The 20,975-nt window shown below is 35.5% G+C and overlaps 2 long non-coding RNA genes across 14 annotated transcripts in view; one reads left to right on the forward strand and one right to left on the reverse strand.

Annotated features, from left to right (window-relative positions):
• LOC135321303 (uncharacterized) overlaps positions 1–20,975 on the forward strand; it is a 277,107-nt gene that overhangs the window by 52,249 nt on the left and 203,883 nt on the right. The window lies entirely within an intron of this gene.
• LOC105092120 (uncharacterized) overlaps positions 16,446–20,975 on the reverse strand; it is a 207,766-nt gene continuing 203,236 nt past the window's right edge. For all 10 annotated transcript variants that reach the window (XR_010380944.1, XR_010380949.1, XR_010380950.1 and 7 more), the window contains one exon: positions 16,446–20,474. This is a non-coding gene — a long non-coding RNA (uncharacterized LOC105092120). The remainder of the gene's footprint in view (positions 20,475–20,975) is intronic.

Here is a 20,975-nt window from a genome sequence, read left to right on the forward strand (position 1 = left end):
TCTCAGCCTCTCAGCATCATTCTGCTTTCTCACAAAGATCACAATGACCTTGAAGCTTAGATAGAATATATTTCATTCCATTTTTCTTCATTTTGGCAGCCCTGGCCTTGATGTCTTACACTAAGCTTTAACTGTTCATTCTCACAGAGGTCACTGTGTCCTGAAAGCCTGTTGGGGTGTTTGACTTCAGCCTGTTTGTAATATTATCTGTTGGCTGTTCTTCAGTCACTTTGCTCTTAGACTCAGTGCAGTCACTCCTTCTCCGTCATATATAGTTCTGTTCTCATCATTTATCCTTCAAACTGATATTATTATCTCAACAGAGTCATTGACATTCTACATGTTATTTCCTTGAGATTTCCATCTGATTCGTACCATCCTGGGAATTGTTATCTTGAGAGAGTCAAATGACAATGATGTTTGAAAAGTATCTTCTACATGAACTACTAGTATCTTCATTAATTTTGCATGGTTCCAAAATTCTAAAGCTGTATCATCCAATACAGTAATAGCCCCGAGCCACATGGGGCTATTGAGCAACTGAAATGTGGTTAATCAAATTAAGATGTGCTCTAAGGGTAAAATACACATTGGAATTGGAAGATTTAGCACAGATTAAAAAATAGACAGTATCGCATTTGTATTTTTGTATTGATTAGATGTTGAAATGGTAATGTTTTTATATAGTGTGTTCAATGAAATATACAGTGAAGTTAACTTGAACTACTTTACCTTTTTAATGTGGTCACTATAAACTTAACATAATATATATGGCTTTTATTTATGGTTCACATTGTACTTCTGAAAAGTTTCAAATTAAAGCTTACCTGAAATCATACAGGCACATGAAGTGTGAACAGTAGTAGATGCACAGAGAAATACATGGGTGGGGCTGAGGGAAAAAATGAGGGGGAAAGTCATTTGGAGCTTCTTTACTGTTAGAAAGTGCTGGTAAGTGCTAGGAGAGTTGGCAGTAACTTTTTGTGTGACACTGTATAAACATGTAAGACTGTTGATAATTGCAAAGCTTTATGTTTGCCTCCTCTAAACTATAATTCTGGAGACCAGGAAGGGGCAGTTTCTTCTCAAGCTAGTCCAAGTGTATACTAGTTTCTCAAATAATTTACAGTTAGTTGAATCAAATTGAATTGGAAAAAAAATGGAACACGTGTAAATCCACAAGACTTGAGTAATGGGTGGTCCAATGTAGACAAAACAAAACTCACGTTCTTCCCCAAATTTTCTACCTCTCACTATCTCCCACAGTTCAAGTCTAAAATAAAATGATCTTTGATTCCTCCGTTTCCCTCTGTACCCACATCTAACCTATCATTGAGTCTGTCTGTAACTACCAACATCATCAGCTCATCCTGTTCTTTGCATATTTTCTACCAACATTATAGTATAAGCAACAGTTCTTCCCTGTGTAAACTGTACACATGGGTCTCCCTGTTTGCATTCTTGTCCTTTGAAATTCATTCTCTACAGAGAAGCCAGTTTGATCTTATAAAAATGTCAGTCTTAGCTTTTTGTGTATTACCTGAAATCCCCCATTGTTTGGCATTGAATTTGGATTAAAGTCCAAACTCTGCCATCTGCTAGGCACGACAAGTCCTAATGCCTGTATGATCCTCCAACCTCAGGTCTTGTCACTGTCCATCTTGCTCACTGTGGTCCAACCACACCAGCCTTTGTGTTTCTTCAACATGCTATGTGTATTTCTGATTAGAGCCCTTGCTCCACAGATCTTTCTGTGATGAATGTCTCAGTTCAAATGTTATTTCCTTAGAGATAAATTCCTATGGAGAGGATTTCCTACAGACTAATTTGCCTCTTCAGACACTTTGTTACCATCTTTTATTTTTTCTTACAACTTATTCCTAACTGAAATTATTTTCATCACTTATTTGATTATGTGTTGAGTATATGCTTCTCTTAACAGTAAATTGCAATCTTCATTGGAGCATAGATTTGTTTATCTTGTTTCCCTTGCAGTATCAGCAACCTTAATGGTTCCAGATATATAGTTAATGCTAAAAATAGGAGTTAAGTGAATTATGCAGAAAGGAAGAATAAGGTGATCATTAAGACACAGAGGAATTCAGAAGTGAAACTGAAACACTGAAAGAAAGATACCAAAAGAAACCTACCACTATTTGTAATTTTTGATGAGCCACTATATGCTACTGGATTTATTTTCTGAAATTTGTATGGTGTTATAAGAAATTATATGCTTTCATATGCTAACAGAGAAGAAAAGATTTGTTTTTTATAATAACATCTTATAAGTTTATATATGATAAAGTTCTGACTCTCAAAATTAGCACCAGTTCTATCAAAATAATACATGATTTAAGACATTCACCCACTAAGCACAGATACCTTCAATGATGAAGAGGGGATGAAAATTAAAATATCCAAAATAAGTGCTTATAACAATTCTAACAGGAACCAAATAAGATATCTTGAGGTCCAAAAGAGAGAGCATATAATTATCTTCTGATATTAGAAGTGAACATATTAAATATATTTATAGAAATTTATAGTTCACAAAATATTCTAATGTGAATTATAATTAATTCATTGCAGACTCACAATATTCTGTCTAATAGGTTGGAAAGTAATATTATATCCTTGTTATAGAGTTAAAAATACTTAGATTCCTAAATATTAAACAGTTGGCCCAATTTACACAATTAATGACTCTAAACCCTATCTTCTAAACTACTCAATTTATTTACTAGTTTTAGAAAACTGTATCTGATGTAACTACAGAAAGGAAGGAAGGAAGCTCTGGTTCAATTGAGGGAGGTAAGGATAACTCTGAATTGTGACTTCTGTCTCCATATTGGTGCTTACTATATCTCTACTTGGGTAACTAACTTTGAAGAATATCACAAAGTAGTTACACTATACAAATGAAGATAAGAAATCACCACATATGTTTTGAAAAATGAAAGCTGATGAAAGGGAATCTCATGAAAGTAGTTCATTTATTGAGTAACTCCTAATCCTGCACACAGAGACAACCTTTGTCTGAGAGGCTTCCATTTTCTTATAAAAGAACAAGGCATCTTAGTACTTTGGAGCTTTGCTGTCTCGTTTGGGACATACTGATAAAACCAATCATTGTTTTAAAATCACAATATTAAATGATTTCTAAGTGATCTACCTTAATTTATTATTTAAGAGATACATTTCAATTATGTAAATGTCTTATTACTATGCTATGTTTGATTATGATAAACGTTCTCTTATTTAGGATGTATTAACTTTGTATAAAGAAAAATACATAAGGGTATGGGAAGAGGCGATAAAGCAGCTTGAAAACAGTAAATTAGCATAATTTAACACTTTTTTAACATAAAAGATCTAAATGTAAAATGGATTATGCTTCAGAGTTGGTCTTTTATTTTCTTTGTTTCTTTAGGGAGGAGGGAAAACTATAAGGGGTGACACACTAACTGTAAAATTGAGATAATTAAGATATAACAAAGAAACAACCACAGTTAAGCAAATTAAAACAAGATAAGACATTGGTAAATATGATTGGTTTATAAGCCTTACAGTGTCATAAATAGTGAAAGGGTTGTCACTGTATTAAAATCCTCCTTGAACAGTGTATATTGTGAGGAATATTCGTTTGACAATGTATTTGGCAACTGCACATTTATGGTAATGCCCCATATCCATCCCAGGATGGATTTAATTATTGAGCCATTATGGCTTGCTATTAATACTATATGTTGATATTATTAATAAAGTTCTGGTTATATCATTTCAAGATTTTTTTTAACAATTTGAAATGTTTCTTAAACAGTATATGGTACATTAAGCTCAAAACTGCAGTCTTTTTCTGCTTAAAGTCAAAGTTTCGAATGAAGAGAGTTGCCTACTATTTTGTAACGTTGTTTAATATAAAATCATACTACTTGACCTAGAAACTTTAAAGAAAACACCTGCAAGTTTAGCTGCAGTGTATTAGTCTTCGTAAAAAATAAAAACATGAGTTACTATGTGTCTCTTTACTTTCAAAACTTTAAGACGACATGTGTAGATTGTGTATTAGTCCTACAATATGTTGGCTACTAGGTGAAAGAACTCTAAATTTACTTTCGGATGATTAAGGTGTTACTAACTTTAATCAATGTATAAATTCACAGTAATAAAAGAAAATAAGGGAATGATTATGTTTAGAAATATAACTCTAATAAATAAACCCCAGTTAAACATTTTGCACATATCTCTTTTTTGTTAGAGACTGTAGCTGTCAAATTATAATTATTGTTGTAGCTATTATATATTAACATATAATAATTATTATATATACAACATAACCTTTATATTAAATATATAATACTTACATGTTCCCCAACATATCCCCATTTCATCCCCAACAGTTATTATTATAATCTTTCAATGACAAAAGCATTTTTAAAATACATTAGTATTAAATCTCTTTTGAATATGTGGATTTTTTTCTTATTGAAACTGCATCTCCAATATATCACTATATGCCAAGATTTTGTAGCATAATTGAGCTAGACTTACTGGTTCAAATTAGTCAATAGGAACATTTAGTAAATAATACAATGTCAGAAGGAAAAAAAAAAGGTCCAATATTGGCCTGTTAAGGCTCAAGGATGTTTCATCTTTTTCTATATCTGCCTTTGATTAAGTGTTGATGCTGTTAAACCTGACTGTCTGATTTTAGCTCCTTTCTTCAGTCTCATTCTGTTCTGGGACATGACTTGATGTGCAGGACTATAACCCATGCTTTCAGAACTGTTCAGTTCATTAAAAATTTCCTTACGTAGTTTTCTTCAGAAAGAAGTCTTCAGTTCTATGCTGGGTGGTCATATAATAGACTACTGCACTTTTTACCCTACAGTTATAATTTGGGACATGTACAGTAAGCTTAAAATATATAACTAATATTATCAGTTATGTGTAAGAAGATGGAATATCTGTAAAATAAGACATGACTTTTATTATAAAAATTTAGAAAAATATATGCCAAAAGATCAATAGTAATTATCTCTGTAAGTGATGAAATGAAAGATGAAAAATATCCTTTTCAATTTTTACTAAATATATTTCAATATACATTTGGAGTTTTTTTGGTATACTTTAGGCTCATAATAAAATTAAAGATACCTCAAAAATAAAACAGCTGTCCATCAGGAAAAAAAAATCAGAGATTTGGAGATATATCTTTGACACTTGTAACTGAAATATGTTAGTGTCCTAAATATACAAAAAATTCCTATAATCAAAAATAAAATGACAATTCAATGAACATGTATTTCATTGAAGAGGAAATTAATTGCCACTTAATGTATACTTATTAGTATATGATAGAATGCAATATATAAATATGTGTCTATCTATAGTCATATTTACTGACAGTTATTTTTCATATATTTATTAATATTTATGTACATATACTATGTGTATATATATATATATGTAATAGTATGTTTGTATGTGTAAAACTTCAACCCCAAGGTAAACAAATGCAAATTTAAAGCACAGAGGTGCTATTTTATTCAACTAAGGGAATAAATAAATTAAAAATTCTAATGATAAAGAAAAAGATATGCATAAACTGAGATAGCATTTTTACTCTTTAGAGAAACTCTTATACGTGTGCAGTAGGAGATAAGCCTTTGTTGCACTTATTAAAAAATGCAAAATGAAAACAACCCAAGTGTCAATAAAACAGAAAAGTTAAGTACATTATTTGTACTCATCCAAAATATGTTATACAGCAGAGAACATAAGTATAATAGAGATACAGGATGAGCATGGGTGAATCTCACAAGTTACATTAAGCAAAAAAGCGAATTAGAAAAGCACATACAGAGCGCAATTCTATTTATATGACTTTCAAAAACAAGCAAAATAAAATATTATTTAAGCATACATACATATTTGGTTAAAATGTGAAAAGCAAGAATATTTAAAATAAAATGCAATGCTATGATTTCCTTTAAGTTTGAGGCACACGGCTGCTGTCAGGAAGGTGTATCAGTGTTACTGAGAAAAGGGAAATAAGAATTTCCTTGGTTCTTAGTCACTCGGAAAAAAAAAAAGAATTTTTGACGAGAGACAGAAAGTGTGATATAAGCAAGGTTTTTATTAGTAAAGTAAAAAGATAGTAAAAGATAGTCCACTCCCCAGAATTGGGAACGGGCCAATCCAAGAAAGGAAGAATGGTGCTGCTCCTTTGTTTTTCCATCTTATATCCTGGCTTAGGGGTGTTTTTGTGATTGATTGATTGATTGATTGATTAATGGCTCAGGTTCTTTGAGTGATCAGGCTGATTGACAGCTCAGGTTCCTTGTGCTCTGGCTGATTGACAGCTCAGGTTCCTTGTGCTCTGGTACGCCCATCCTCTTTTGGACAGGTTCTTACCCATGAAGCACACAGAGAAACCTATGGGAGGGGGACTCAAACTGTAATTTAATTACATTATAATGAGCATTGGGCCAGGTTATACTGGGTCTTTCTCTTATGCATAGCTATGCGTTTTGATTTTAGCGGGCTTCTTTTGCTGGCCCTCATTTAGAGAAAGTAAAAATTTCTGGAGTCCCTTATCCTGAGTGCAGATGTACTGTTATTTTCTGGATTGTTCCTTTTCTCTTCCACTCCCCCTGCCCAGTGCTGATTTCTATCTAACTGCCTAACATCAGGACAGTGTGAAAGGTAGTGGCAATATATTATTTCCAAAGATGAGATGAGTGGTAGGTACATGGATGTTCATTTAGTCTTACTTTATGTAACTCATAAATTCTATACACTTTTAAAATAAGAAAATACATTTTAATAAATAGATATAAATAAATGTAATTAATTAAAATTGACTGAAAGTTATAATTTTTTTCAGTAACTTATTAAAGACATTTTTTAATCAGTTGTAATCCAGCATATGGCAGTTATTCACCAGAATTATCAGATGCTGGAAAATAGTAGTTATGCTCTTATTCTTGTATTATCTTCCTTATTTGTGTAAATATTTTTAATGACTTAAAAAATACTTACTGTTCATTTGGATGCAAAATGAAAGGTGGACAAATTATTTAAACAGTACCACTTGGCCAGAATTTCTACATGTTCCCAAAGCAGAATTGTTATGCAGAAGTGCCATTATCTCACATGGTACCCTTTCTGTAAATGTCAGTGAGACAAAATAAACTTGAGGTCATATTCAGCTTGTATCTTCCTAATTATTCATTGTTTTCATAAACATTTTTGAGCCTTTGCAATTTTCAGTTTTACAAACTGTTTAAAACTGAGTGAAGCATCCATACCCCCTACCAGGAAGCAGGAAGACCTGTAAGCTCTGCAGACTGGTGCCCCCTGTGTTACTGGGGGTGTCAGTGCTTTCCTACTCCTCCGCAAATACCACAATCTTCCTCCTCCCCCCCCCCTCCTTCTTTCCTATTCCTTCTTCCTTTTCCTTTGGAGAAAACAAAACAAAGTAACCTAACTCCTTTTGTCATAAGATATTTTCCTATAAATATCTTAATGGGGCAGACATTACCAATTCTTGCTTGTACATGAGAAACAATGTAGAATACAAATTATAGGTTTGGGCTAGAGTTTGATTGCTTGGATTTGAAGTCCAGCTTCAACACATGTTATTTGTGTAAATTCTTCCTTACTACTTATTTCTGTAATGTTTTCATCACTTATAAAGTGGGAATTACTATAGTAACTACCTCATAGGGTTGTTTTGAGATTAAATAATGTATTTAAAGACAGAGTACAATTCCTGATAGAAAAAGCTCACTGTTTGTATTAAATGCTCTTAGATTCTTGTGTTTCTTTAGTGTCAGTAAATATATGTAGAAATAGAACAGACCTACTTGTCAAAGCTCACTGTTTATTGGTGGATTATTTATTATGATATTGAAAAGAAGCAGCAGTTCAATTTTAGATGGAAATTCTCTTTTCCTGCTCCTTCCTTGCACGTCCATGATATTGTGGCTGGCTTCTTTCTGTGCTTTCTAAAGCAATTGAGAAGTTTATTTAAAGAGCAACACATGAAAATAAGGCAACCAGATCTTGCATATTTGATTTTTCTTCCACAAGATGCCAGGACCAAAATAAATACTAGCATTTTCTGAAGCAAATGGACAATAGTATGGCTGCTCAGAACAGAAAGATATATGGAGATCATCCAAATTACTAGAGTTCAATAGTGATCAAATTCACCTGGTTTTCAAAAGTAGCAGAGGGTTTTTTTTTCTTAATTTCCATCCAATACTGTGAAGTGTCTGCTCTTTCTGTTTTTTTTTGTTTTTTGTTTTTTGTTTTTTGGTGGACTTTCAACTTTTTTCTATAAAACACCTAAATAGACCCATTGTATCATATCCAAGCTCTTCATGTCACTGTTAGTGGGTAGAGACACCCCTAAATTAGGATGCCCACCAAAGTGTGAGTCCTTGCCGCCGGATGTGAAAGAATTCTCAGCAGAGGCAGAGGGACTAACTGAATGGCTGCTTTATTACGCAGAAGAGGAAAAGGAAAGAAAGGTCCTTTAGCAAGGAAAAGGCACTTGAATGGGGAGCTGTCAGCCAAGGTGCCAGTTGAGACAGCTCCAGCTCAGGCCACATGGACTTTTATGAGAGGCTTCCACCATCGTGTCTTCCTTTCAGGTGTGATGGAGCCAATCACCTTGTCTTCTTTCCTTGTATGGGCCTTTCCGGTTGTTGTCATGGCAATTGTCAACTGTTATGGTGCTGGTAGTTGTGTCATTCAGCATGCTAATACATTACAGTGAGCTATAATGAGGATCAAGGTCCACTGGAAGTCAAATCCTACACCATCTCAGCTCAGTTTGTTCTAACCAGTTCTTGTTTCTTCTCTTTGCAGCTGCCTTCTAAGACTTAGATAAGAGTAATTGGTTTCTGTTCAAAGGAGAGGCAGGGTTATGATCCTGGAGGCAACAGCCTTAGTAACAAAAAGGAGAGTTGCTTTTAATCAGAATACCAGCAATCTGGTGGACCCAGTGTCCACCAAAAACCATCTAAGGCCTGGGAAACTTCAGCTTTTCTGTAAACAACAGGCAGGGTTGGGGGGCCTTAGTTCCTACAGAAGAACTCCAAGATATTGTTATGTATATTCCTTGAGGAAAAAATCAGGACCCTGCCCCAAGGCTGCACTATTGTTTCTTGACTTTCTTCCTCCTTTGTTTCTGCATTCCCTCCCTTCCTTGATTAGCAACTGTTAGAATCTACCCTTTGGAACTCAGGGAAGGTCAAGGAGGCTGAATAAAGCCTATTTCCTACAAATAAGAAACAGGGGACATGGAAAGGATTTGTACCAGGCAGGACCCCACAGGGTCCTGCTCAGTATCAACAGTATCCTGTTTGTTCAATTGTAATTGTTGCCAAGTCCAAACTCCTTCTGCTTACCAATAAATCGGGAGAGGAGGTGTTGGGGCAAGGAATATATTCAGAAAGCCAGCAGACCGAGAGGATGGCAGACTAATGTCTTGGAGAACCATCCTGCTCAGAATGCAGGCTCCTTTTATACAAAAAAACAAGGGAGGGGGTGTGGTTGATTGTTGCAATCTTCCTGCTGCAGGCATTCTTTGTTCTTGCAGCCATTCCCCGTGGGCTAGGTCATGGTGTCCCTGTAAACCTCCAACAAAACAAAGGTTATTCTCTGCTACATAATGACCTGTCTTCTATGTTTTCCTCTGAGCTTTCTCAGAGAATTCTGGCTTGTTTATAGTTTAGCTGCAGTTGGGTCAGATGATGACTTTTAAGACAATGACAGCACAGCTATGTGGTACCTCACAGAGGGGACTGTAGTCAGGATGCTTGTGAATTTTTAAGGAACTATCAAGGCCAACCATATAGTCCCATAATTTTAGAAACAGTATAGTATAAAATTAAATGATGTAAGGTGACTGGGTTAGACTCTTACCTCTGCCTTATTCTAGTTGCTGAAATTCTGAGTATTGATCTTTTTCCAATCCTTATAAATGGACATGATGACAGTATTTATAACAATAAATGTACTTTAAAAAATAGTTCTCAATAAGCATTAGCTACTATTACTGTCTCTCTTATGCCTACCATTAGATGCAGATGCCAAGTTATGATGCCTAATTTTCCTACCAGGTGGAGAAACACCCAAAGAGTAGAACTCTTGACCTTTCTAAACCTGTTTGCACACTTCTCCAGAGAAGAGGAGTGAGTTGTCCCATTGGTGAGTTTCAGAGAAGCTAGTCATGAATAACAAAGCTCCTTCCTCCTTGTTTCACGTGGAATCAGAATGCCTTCATACTCTATTACTTTATTCTGTAAATGTTTTTTCAGAAAAAGTCACTCTAAGGGAAGCCTGTGATTTTTCAGAACTGCCTAATGACTACTAGATTAGTAAATCTGTCTAATTTTTTGAGTCATTCCTAAAATCCCGTTGTATCACGTAAGTCACTTACTCCAATATCAGCTAATCTCTTCGTTTTGAAATTGACTAGAGGGGGAAAAAAAAGAGGGTAATTTTAGGCTCCTCAAAGCCCAATCAATACTCATACAAGATTATATGCTTTTGGAAGATCAAGTTTTATCTTTGATTCCCAGTTATTTTTGAGTTACAGCTAAATTTCCTTGTATATAATATATTTTGTACTTTATGTATGTTTTGCATAATAAGATTCTACATGCAGGCTAGGATACACCCATTTAGCTTTAAGCCTGCCACTGTTGTTTTTTCATGTGACCTAACTGTACTGTGATCTGTCAGCCTGTACCTCGCTATCAGAAAATAGCACTACCTGGATACATGAACTGAATATCTGCTCAGCTCCTTCCTAGAGGCACTGCTCAGGATTCAGTATCTCTTTGAAGTTTCCCTGAGCAGTGGAGTCAGCAAATATTTATTGAGTATTATATGTCTCATGCACTGTATTGAACACTGGGTTAAAAAAAAATTGGTTGATAAATATGACAATGTATTTCCAATGTAAAGGGGTAGACAAGCCCATTATAAACATATTTATGATATAGACCAACATGTATTTATATGCCAATGTAAGTCAAAGGAGAAAATGATAAATCTTTAGTGGTTCGAGTACAACTGACAGAAGTTGAAAAATAGAATAAATATAATGTCATTGTTTGGTTTTGAGGGATGTTTTGGAGACAAAAGAAGAGATGTATGGATGTAAAACAAGTGTCATTTTCAAAAGGTACAAGTAGTTGCTAATGGCGGAATAGAAACAAGATTAAATCTGAAGAGACTTCCTGGCATTTTAAGAGTTCACCAAAAACAATATTGCAAGGGATGGGAAAAAGACGGAAGGCAGGGAGCAAGAACAGAGTGCTCTGGGAAGTGAGTGGGGGACGAGCAAGTGGCAACTTCAAAAATTCTGAATAAAAAAGCGAAGATAGATTTATCAGTGGGAAAAGCTGGAAGAATATTTTGGGGATGGGCAAATTTAGAAATACTTATTGACTGAGAGAAAAACTGAAAATTCAAAAAGTGTGTAGTAAATAATTTAACCTTACCCAACAAGAGATCTGATCTTTGCCCTAAGCTTCTGAGAGATACTCTCTAAGCCCTTGAAATGTCATGTTTTATAGGATTGTCTTTGTTTGCCTGGAGGCATTGGTTCATGCCATACAATCTAACAATGTGATTTAGAATGGGGGTCTCTGAGTCACACATTATCAGTTTGACCTCCAGAAGTATTGTAGACTGAGGCTGCCATATACATAGTGGACCATGTAGCCCCAATAAAAGTCTTTGGACATCAAGGCTCAGGTAGGCCTCCCAGGTTGGCAACAATCCATGTGCATTGTCACATGTAGATGCAGGAAAGGAGTACTCCTCCACAGGGAGAGGACGGTGGGAGCGCCATATTTGTCACTTATCTGGATTCTGCCATTTGTGCTTCCTCCCTTAGCACATTCTAATTGTATCTTTTCCCAGTAATAAACCATAACTGTGAATATAACAGCTTTCAGTAAGTTCTGTGAGTCCTTCTAAGTGAATTATCAAGCCTGGGGGTGGTTTGGGGAACCCTCCACTCTTGAACTTGCAGTTGGTTTCAGAGGTGAGGACTATCTTGTGGACCATGTGTGCTCCTTCTATCTTTGTAGAAAGGATGTTGAAAGCTAATAAGAATGAGGATATAGCAGATCAAGGTGGTGAAAAGAATGCAATAGGATAAGAATTGTAGTGCTTATATTTGTCCAGATGAGGAACACCACATCCTTGAGACACTGAGGGTAAGGGAACATGGCATGGTGTGGGTGTGTGGTAAAGGGATGGAAGGCGCTGGCGATTCGTACTAGAGGGACCCATTGCTTTCATGAATGGAAGAGAATTTGCCTAATAAGTGGTTTTAAATAAAGCTTTAAATAAGAGTACTGAAGAATGGCGACTTTATTCAAAAACTTACAGAAGGAACTAAGAAGTGTTGTGGTCAGCCAGTTAAGCTCAGAAACAATTAAAAACCTGTAAATCAAACCAGTCTGTAAAATGTGAATATTTACCCCCAGCGTAGCTTTGTTTCTCCTTTTCCATTTCTACAGTCAACTCTGAGCTTTATCAGGGTCTTCTCTACCACAGCAGGAAACCAGGGCAGCCGGGTAGGGAAAACGGAGTCTCTGTGAGCAAAGTGAGCTCACTGAGAGACGCTTCATCAGAGCATGTGGAAGCATTTAGATAAGAAACACTTGGGCCTTCTTTTCAAATATTTCCAGTTAATATGTTGAAACCACTGGAAGGGAAAAGCTAGATAATTGATTCTATTAAGAGGCAATAATACGGCTAAAACACAGTGCACAGGGAGGAGGGTGCCTAGACTGAGTGGATTTTTCTGGACTTAGTACTCATTTGTCCAGAATTAGAAGTAAAAAGAAAACTGTAAGAAGTTCAAATAAGAAGAGCCACTCATGACACTGTCTCCTTAGGAGTGTATGTTAGGTCTTTCTACCAAATCAGTAACTACGTCCAGCTTAAGTGCTGGATGAGGGCAAAAAAAAAGCATTGAGTTGGAACTGGGAAAAGGAAGTTATGACTCCTAACTCCAACCACATAACCAGTTGCAGATACAAGGACTATAGTAACTTGCATGTTTTCCTTCCTTGCTTTGATATTTAGCTACATTAAATATTTTCTTTTTCCATTCCCCACTATCTGGTAGTAGGTATCAGTTGTGTAAATAGCATTCAACTTTCTAATTCACCATATAAGTTATAGTATATAAAAGGGGACTGTGACTGGGCAGAGAGAAGGCTCCCCTTTAGGGAGGATGTACGCATGTTCCTGGTTGTACAAAGAACAGGCGCATCACGTCATACATGCACGGTGCTGCTGTTCTCTGCATTCAGAAGTGAGCTGTGTGTCAGCAGGTCACGTATAAACAGAGAGTTGAAATGATGTAGTCTGTGTTGGGTTGTCTGTCATCAATTTATTCCTTCTCAGGTCTCCTCTGCCTCTCAGAAAATAATGCAGAGCTTAATTTTGCAAAGTTCCCTTCCACATATGGTTTCGGGTTAGAGTTTGACATTGCACAACGTTCACGAGTGATTTACAAGGTGAAAGACACATTTATTCCCTAGGGACAGGAGAACTGAAGTGGCTTCCTGGCAAGATTTTGAGAAGAGACAGCTGCCACAGACTGAGGGAGAGGGTGAGAGCTTAACATGGATTCTTAAAATCGCACTCACTTTATTTTGCGCTCTTGGGAAAAACACTCTTCAGGACTTGAGGTAGAGATATTTATTAGAAGTGCCTATGTTCCTTACTCTCCAGCTATTCCTAATTGTGTGAGCTCATAATTCCCATATTAAACTTTTTTATTTCTGGGATACATTTACTAGCTTTTATGTTCCTAACTGAACCCTGACAGCAGATAATCTCATTATGTAGATGTGGGAATGTGCTAGAATCTTATTTAGTGGGTTTTTGTATGAATTGAATCACATGAAATTTGTCCCAGGGTTTAAGAAAATCAAATGTATTTGAGTTTATTTAAAAATATTTACATTGGTCATTTGTCATTCCTTGGCTTAATACTGCCTTCTCCTGTGATTGTACAGAATTATTGGCAAGCTGATTGTCTTTATGAGTGTTCAAAAAAGGCACATTTCAAGAAAAATTTTAAAATATAATGTTTTTATTCTGTATAAGCATGTAAGACATATATTCAGTATATGAAATCCTCTGGAAGTGTTAAGAATAACGACTTCTGGGAGAATGGATTCCTAAAAGCTGGAAAACTGCTATGGCTGTGGTTTTTGTTTTTGTTTTTTGGCTGTGTTTTTAAAGTGGGTGAAATTATTGTGCCTTAAAGATCAGCATTTCTTATATGTATGTGCTGCCTGAAATATGGGGGAGGGGACAATTCCCAGGGGATGCTCAACCAATACCTCCTCTTTCAACTCATCCACAGCTTCCACAAGTTGAAGCAAATCAGGCACCATGTCTACAAACCTAGATCTAACTTGTCCTCCCTCTTTCCAGTGATGCTGGAGTGTTCTGCTGCTAAGGTTTTTGTTAGAATTGGGGTGAGTAATATAGAGACCCTTCAAATTGTTAAAATTAACTGTGGGCTTCATCTCAATATTTACTTGAAAATCCTGCCCTGGGGTATGTCTGCTACTAGCTTAGTTAATAAAGTAGGGCATTTTTATAAATTGGATTTTTTAACACATTTTATAAATTATATAAGTTTTATAAATTGGATAGCAGGTTAATTATTAAGTGGAAAAAATAGAATCGATAGCATGGATAAACTTTTGGATTGTCTATACCATTAGGGAAAAATACGAGGAACGGTCTTAACATTCATCAATAGTGATGTACTTAAACAGAATAAAGAAGATGCATGGTATAAAATGTTACTCAGGGGCCAAACATAAAGAATTTATCTGGACTCACATGACAATAATGGAAAGAATCATTTTAAATTGAAAAAGTATATTATGATGCATTAAGTACAATATCATACAATTTTTATGAAAATCACACAACACAATGATTTATGAGTAAGTGTATGCATGTGTATATGTACAGAAAAAGAATGGAAACATACAGAGCTTAATGTTAATAGTTGTATTCTCTGAAGCTATGGAATGAGCCATGTATTTGGGGAGGGGATATTGCATTACCTGGAATGTAGATGTTTCTGAAACAGAAAATATGTGTATGAAATAGTTGTGCAAATAAGTATTTTTTAATTAAAAGGAAGATACAATAGCATGAAATCATATAAACTCTAAACAGTCATCATCTCCAGCTACTGAGATTGCGGATAATTTATCATTTCTCTTTGTATACTCCAATTCTACACCCATTTCCAGTGGGAGGGGAGTTCCCACAAGTCATTCTTTGACACCAGCTGGGTGTCCTACAATTCAATGCAGTTCTGACACTATCTGGAGACAGCATCAGATCCCACAGGTTAGTGGCTCAGTCTGAAGTAGCTCCCACCCCCCTACTTCAGCAGCCAGTTGCACGTCCAGGTTGCCACCTGTGCTTCTGACTAACTGGCTATAAATAAGAAGTTCCCTGGATTCATTTAGTTTTCTAGAGCAGCTCACAGAACTCAGAGAAACATTTTACTTACTAGATTACTGGCTTATTACAAAAGGATATAACTCAGGAACAGCCAGATGGAAGAGACACACAGGGCAAAGTCTGTGGGAAGGAGCTCAGAGCTTCCCTGCCCTCTCCAAGTGTACCACTCTCCCCACATCTCCACCCTCCCAGGAGTTGTCTGAACCCTCTCCTTTTAAGTTTTTATGAGACTTCATTACAGGGGCACAACTGATTAAATCACAGACCACAGGTGACTGAACTCAATTTCCACTCTCTCTCCTAATTCAATAGTGGGTTGGAGGGCTGGGGAATGAGAGTTCCAAGGCTCTAATCATATGGTTGTCTCCTCTGATGACCAGCCTCCCTTCTTAGGTGACCCAGGGTCTTTCTAAAAGAAGTCTCATTAACATGAAAAGACACCTTCATTGCTCTCATTACAGGAAATCCCAAGAGTATTAGGAGCTCTGTGCCAGAAGCATGATGAAAACCAAAAATGTATTTCTTATTATAAATCACAATATCACATATCCTCTTATACTTGGAAATTTTCATTGCATAGTCAGTGCATTACACACACACATACACACACACACACAATTTCCTATTCTTTATCATTTACACATTTTGAGTTAAAAATATTTAATCACTAAATTTGACAGATTTGTTTATTGTTTCAATTGACTGACTTTATGTTCTCTTTGTTCAGAAAGTTAAATTCTAATCTATTTCAAGGCTTGACTAGATGAGGTAACTTTCTGATATTAACCCATGTTCTTTTTTTACTGAAAACTTGAATTTGTGATTTTGGTAAATTTTAGCTAATTTAAATTTACTTATTTATTTACTTACTGAAGTACAGTCAGTTATAATGTGTCAGCTTCTGGTGTACAGTACAATGTCCCAGTCATGCATATACATCCGTATATTTGTTTTCATATTTTTTCATTATAAAACCCACGTTCTTAAAAATGTACTTTTAATTACTCTGAAATGTACTTAAGAGTTCTGGTTTCAGCTGTGACATGTTGCGGGCTTACAAGTGGTCATTCTAGTCTCACATTTTCCTTCCTTACAGTAAGAAAAACCTGAACAAACTTAAAAGTAATGACTTTTCTTGGGCCCATCAAAATATTGAGAACAGAGTGAACTGGCTCTTAACATCTGGGGAGACAGGCACACCCAGAGAGTCATAGCCAAGATCAGCATACCTAGATCAGCAGCTGTGGGAGCCATACTCTGGTCAGACACTTAAGTGATGATGACAATTGCTGGAGGCTAAGTGTGGATTACTTTAAGAATGAGAAACTCCCAGGGGAATGCAGTTTTAGGGGTCCCTAACACATTTGTCCGTTCTCCCAGTGAAGAGCCAAAAAACTTCTGTTGCTTCTGGCAAGACGAGGGGGAAAGTAACCATTTTCAAGCTATTGTCTGTAAGAACCACTTTAAATACAAAGACATAGGTTAAAAGCAAAGGGATAGAGAAAGAGATAGCATGCTAACATTTTTTTTTTTTTACAGAACTAAATAGTAAAACAAAAATATTGTGGCAGGGACGAATTAGCCAAAAGTCAAACAGGATCAAATAACTACATCTCAAGATTTTCTCTAATCAGAATTTTCTTATAAGGTCTTAATAGTTTTATTTAAATCTGCAGAATATAAAATGATATATTTAAATGACTGTGTGATTACACCTTATATTTGCATATCCCATAACCACTTGGCTTTAATGGATTATTAATTCCTTATAAGTTTTCAGGAAAGGTAATTACTTCAAGATCATAATATAAATAAATATTCAAATGTACCAAGTATCAAATGAGTTAATGCTTTCCTATTCACTAGATATTTAAAATGCATTCAAATAAACAATGTGATGGCAACATTGTGTCACAGCATAATAATAATACAGAGCATGGCTTGTAAAGTAACTTATTTTAACCATGTACATGACAGCTGGTAAGACATCCCACTTATTCATATCTTCAAGCACGTGGGATTTTGATTATGACCCTAAAGTCACAAAAAATAATTTTCTATTTCACAACATGTAATTCATCTGTAAAACGCTAATACAATCTACTGGGTTTTGCCACTGTTGCTAAGTTTATTCAAAAGAGTTATCAAATTATAATTAAATGAACTGGGATCTGCTTGGCCTGTGTAAATATTGTAATTGGTTCATAAATATGTAATGCCATTAATTAAGGTGCAGTCCCAGGTAATTTTGAAATAAGTATTGCTGTCTCCAACAGCCATCTTGTACATAAAATATTTTATCTCCCAAGAATGTATTTTGAAAAGAAATCCAAAGTTGATCTGAGTAGAATTTTCCTTAAAAGTAAACACTAGGAAAATACTAGAAATTGTGTATCATAATGTGAATGAAAATTGCCACAGGCTTTGATGAATCACTCTTAATAGGATTGTTTTCCTTTACCACTGTATTTGAAGGGGAGGCACTGCCAGACCTTCCATTCCTGTGAAATGGCTACAGCTCTACCCCATTACAAGTACTCATGGATGTGGCAAGTTGTACCAGCTCTGTCTCTCTGTCAATTCCATTTATTTACATCAATTTAAAGAATTTCTCTTTTCATAGAGAGTTGATTGATCTTCATTTAGAAACACGTAATACACCTTTTTTATCTTATAGGCTACAGAAAATAAGGCCTCACATAACTACAATTCACATTCACCCCTTCTCCTTTCTTCATCTTGATTTTTATCATTCACTGCTAAGATGTTACATTGTCATCATTTACCTTTTCATTTCTGTATTTTCTGAAAGTTCTTTAATGAGCAAATTAACTTTCAAGTTAAAAAGATTTAAAGATAGGATGTTTTATTTACTGACATCTATTGTTTGTTCTCTCTGTGCAGATCTTAAGGGAGCAAAGTGACAGATGGCTGCTTATTTTCTCCTTTAGTGGAATCACTAAAGATTTCACCATAAAAGTTAACCCCTTTAAACACTGTTAAAGTCATTTTACTTTCAGCAAGCCTGCTCATTCATGACTCTTCATCTATTTTTATCCAATATTTCAGATAGCCCAACAGAATAATAATTCGGTAATTTCAAAAATAATAAATTGTGTCCTCGTTGAATTGTTTGGCTAAGAGTATAAAGTAAAAAGGGGATGAACAAGTAAGTATGTTAAGTTCATTCATTAAATAGATTAACATTAACAGGTCTTCGTAGGGGTTGAGGATTAATGTTCCTTTAGGATCATATCTTGGCAATTTAGAATAAGCAAATCTAACCAGGAAACTTCTGGCATTCAATACAGTACCTATAAATTATTCATCCATTTGCAGATTTCATTTATGTCAAATCTTGTTAGAACAGTTAATTTTACATGAAAGCTATTCTCAGAGGAAGTTCTTAACAATTGGACATTAGCATTTTTGAATGAGTCAGCATTTTTCATGTAACAAGATTCCTGTCTTGTTACATTTGCATAATTTAATCTTTGCACAGTATAGCACAGATCTAAGAATGTCATTCTCTTGGATTAAATGTTAAAATTATGTGCATAGTCGTCACTTACAAGAGAATAAAGAACAGGAAGGACATTAGCAAGCATATACAGTCAACCTGTTTTATTAGAAAATTAACAGGCGTAAAATACATCCTTAATTAAGCCTCTGTTTTGTAATTGAAATGTTATACCAGTCATAGGAAGTGAGGATTCTATCATCTAAACATACAGGTGAATACCATATATTGTTAAAAATACTTTGTTGACTGTAAGACATTTTATAGGCAATTATTCTGGATTAGTATGGTAATTTACCATGTAAGATTACTTTGCCATTAACTTTAGATCCATGTCCACTGGATATAGAAATACTTCTCTTATTTCAAGAATCTTTTGCATTTAGCACCTAATAAAGTCAGTATACCTAAAGATTTCCTTTGGTTTATTTAAAAAAAAAAAGATAATGAGGCTGCTGACTGGATTAAAACTCAGGATTTTTAGCAAATGGCACTGAGTCTGTTTTCTACTTCTTCATTACTAGCTGTAAACACTAGGCTCTTCTCAGATGCTTATTTGATATTAGGTGGAAATTTAATCCTGATAAAGACAGACTTAACATTTCCCTCAGCATGACTAAACTTTAGACAGGCTTCTTGCTTCTAGGCCCCCGTCCTTCCTCTCACCTCTCATCGTGATGGCCTAACCACAGAGGTCCCTCCCCTCCCTTTTCTTAGAGCTTTTATGTAGTATATTCTTCCTCTTTTAATATATATACACATATATATTAAATGTATAATATACATTTTAATATAGAAGTCATGAAAAGCTTCCTGTCTGCTTTACAACTCAGGACCTGAGACTTTCTCAGAGACTCCAGAGCCATCCCTTTGAAAAGTAATCATCAAAGAAGATAGTGTCCATATCTCCCATTCTGAGTGGGAGGGTGGGAGCCTAGCTCAGGTGGACACCTTGCTCCAACTATGTCCTGTCAGGAAGATAAAAGAAAGTTTACTTTTCTTTTGGATAAAGCCAGTTAGGAAGCAGATGGCTTAATATCTCCAGCTCTTACAAATTTCCCTACCTTTTGTTTCAGTGCAGTTGAGTTCAGACTGTGTTCTGGACCCCACCCTTTCCTATTTCAGTAGCCTTGAGTAAGTTCTTCCTTACATTGTCTGGTGTGATTTTTGCTTTGACCATCACAAGTAACAGCCTTTGCTCCCCCTGAAACCACACATGACAAGAATTGCAGATTGGATGTGCTAAGTCACTCTTGTCCCTGAGTGTTTGGAGATCACAGTGATTAGAGAAGAATGAAGTTTACTGCAAGAGGCTTCAGCCAGAGACTGGAGGCCTTTTTACTCCACACAGTTGGCTCACGGCGGGGAGAGATTGATTTCCTTTCTCCACTTTCAGGACTGAAGGTACCTAGAATGATCCACAATAAAGACCTGAGCTGCAATGCATACATGAATACATGAATAATTAATTAAACAAACATACAAATAAATAACTGCCCTTTCCCATGGCCCTGCAGCATAGTAGAGGGATATCAGACAGGCAAAAACTAAATTCATAAAGTAGAGCTGCTTCAGTGAAGCAGATGGTTACATGATTTCTCAGGAAAACAATTTAATGAATAAATTGATGTTGCCTTTAAGGATCTGACATTAAACACTGTAATACAGCTAATGATCTGAAGTAGTAGACTAGAATATCAAATGGGGGGATTTTGCTGAAATAAGAGCAAAAATAGAAAGAGAAGGAACGTACGTGAGAAAAATCTTAGCACCTTGTTTGAAAACTACAATAGGCTATGGAAATAATAAGTTTAAAAATGAAATGTAATATATGAGCAAAGGAATTAGTTAATAGAAACATTTTATTTTCATCTGAGTTCCTGGGAAAAAGCAATTCCAAGGACTTCGG

This window comes from Camelus dromedarius, chromosome 5, assembly GCF_036321535.1.
Source record: "Camelus dromedarius isolate mCamDro1 chromosome 5, mCamDro1.pat, whole genome shotgun sequence".
Taxonomy (NCBI): Eukaryota; Metazoa; Chordata; class Mammalia; order Artiodactyla; family Camelidae; genus Camelus; species Camelus dromedarius.